This window comes from Suncus etruscus, chromosome 16, assembly GCF_024139225.1.
Source record: "Suncus etruscus isolate mSunEtr1 chromosome 16, mSunEtr1.pri.cur, whole genome shotgun sequence".
NCBI lineage: Eukaryota > Metazoa > Chordata > Mammalia > Eulipotyphla > Soricidae > Suncus > Suncus etruscus.
The window spans coordinates 28,693,196-28,695,567 of record NC_064863.1 but is presented as its reverse complement, the minus strand read 5'-3'; the positions used below and the strand labels follow the sequence as shown (position 1 = coordinate 28,695,567).

The 2,372-nt window shown below is 29.8% G+C and overlaps 1 non-coding gene across 1 annotated transcript; it reads right to left on the bottom strand.

Moving 5' to 3' along the window:
* Positions 1 to 1,599: 1,599 nt before the first annotated feature.
* On the bottom strand, positions 1,600 to 1,729 carry LOC126033266 (small nucleolar RNA SNORA22). The gene has a single exon (XR_007504376.1). It is a non-coding gene; the product is annotated as a small nucleolar RNA SNORA22 (small nucleolar RNA).
* Positions 1,730 to 2,372: the final 643 nt, after the last annotated feature.

Genomic DNA, 2,372 nt, shown 5'->3' with positions numbered 1-2,372 from the left:
TTAACAATAATGGTTTGATTGCAAATGTTTGATTGTTGAACAGGCGGGCACATATATGGTTTGAGCAAGCAAAGTTCCACGACCGTGACTTGTTTGCAATGGAGGTTGTTGGTGGCAATGGTGGGCATCCAAGGCAGCTAGGCAGAGTGTCTAATTCAGCATTGTCAAAGTTGGAGTTAGTTAGAAACAGGTTTGCAGGAATGGCGGCTAGCAGGAGGTTTATAAGAAAACAGCTTGGCAGGAGGCAAAATGGTTACTTTATATAAAAATTAAGAATTTACTTAGTACTCTGGCTTGGGTTTACAGGCAGAAAACATTAGCAATTTACATTACATGAGTTATTTTTGAATACCACGGGAATGTTATTTGACTTCTGTTAGACTTTGGCATAAAAGAAAATTTATAATTAACAATTGCTAATTAAAAAAAATTTTTTAAACTGAATATAAAGGATTTTTCTTAAACTTCTAGTTATTATGTTAAAGCTGGATGCTATTTTTTAGCCATAAATACATATTCTATAGGCCTGAACTTACACATAACAGGAAAGCCGGGTGACTGCAAAGTCCAGAAATTCTCCAGGGAAAAGTTATCCCCGATGGCCATTGAGAAATCTGGGGTTTGCCATCCCCCACACCCTCCGCCATGTTCTTAGAAGGACAAAGCTAGCTTAATACATAATTTTTAACACATGATTTTTAGTTGTAAGATGCCAGTCTGTGAACTGACCAGACTGAACCAGGTTGAAAAAATTAATTGAAATTTGAAAAATGGATAAGGCTTTAAAAATTGTATTATTATAAAATGTAGAGATAACAAATAAACAGACAAAACAAAACAACACTAAACACAACATTTTACACTTGTGGCCACTTTCATTCATCACAACAGGCACATAAACAGACAAAAGGATTGATTTAAGACTTATTTATAAAAAATTGACAAGCGCTTTTAAATATTTAGCTAGCATGTTTGTGAGAAGAAAAAAAAATTTTTTGTAGAAAAACTTTTTTAGTTTTGAGAAGTACTTAATGTAGATGGAGTGGAACTTTGCTGAAAATAAATTTTAAGGTTTAGATTTAACACAAAACATTTTTAAAACAATTTTAATTTGAAGTTTAAAACATTAAGTAAAATGGTTAATGAGCACTGTAGAAGGAGTCTTTACTTGGAAGTATAAAATGATTTGCTGTAAATGAATAGGTTTTCTTTAAATTGGTTTTGCAGTAGAACAGTAAGACAGCTGCAATAAAGTGTTAAAATTTTTATGATTAAACACAATAGCATGAACTATGATTATTAAAGGTATAAAAAACTGATTTTAAAAAACAAACAACTGTTTTTACTATGAAGACTTTAAGTGAATAATTTGTAAAAAATATTATATACCAAATTAACTAAATGCTTAGATTATTATAAAATATAGTTAAAGACATCTGATGCATTTACACACCTAGAACTTAAGACTAAAATTATATTTAATACTAGTTAATTTGCTTATAAAGTTTAGTTACTTTTATATATTACTTATAAAATTATATATAATATATTTTTCATTTATATTATTTTTTCACTGCGACACAAATATACAGATTTGTATAATGTGCTGATATTTTGAATGCACTTAAAATAATAGTTCTTTCAATGCAGAAATAAAGAACAACCATTGCTGTAGCACAAAGTTAAAACTAAGGGTACTATAAAGCACACTTAGGTGTTTACTGTGCATTAAATTAACTATATTGTTTAAAAAGGCTAACTACATTATTTTTCACATAATTTTGTAAATACTTTAAAAATTAAAATAAAACTTTTAATAGAAATATAAGACTTAAATTTAACACTTTTGTGTTCGTTTGGATTTTAAAACACAAAGAAGTTTTTCTTTTACCAATATTTTGTTATCTGTAAAGTGACAGAATTATGACCTTGGTGTAAAATTTTCTGAGAGGCATGAAAAAAAAAGTTTATTGCTGTTATTTTCCTGTTGCTTTTTAATGTTTTAATAATTACTTTACACTACTTAATGCACTAAACCTAATAACACATATTTGACAAAGTGTAGGGCTAACAAGGTGAAGCAGAGTCTTTCACTGATAACTCGGGGAGGGGCTAGCACAGTTAACAGCAGGAAGGCTAGAGGCAAATTCTTTACAGTCAGCAGGGTGTAATGATATAGAGAAAAAAAAAGCAATCTTTTAAGATTAATTACTAATTTATTGGAATTAGAGGGAATGGCAACCGAAGAGGGGAGTCTGGGTTGCAAAAGTACCATGGGGATCATGGTTTTATTAATTGATTTGAGAATATGCAAGAGATGCCACTTTTCAGATTTTTTTTGAATAACAAAGATTGGGTATTTCAAGGTGAAT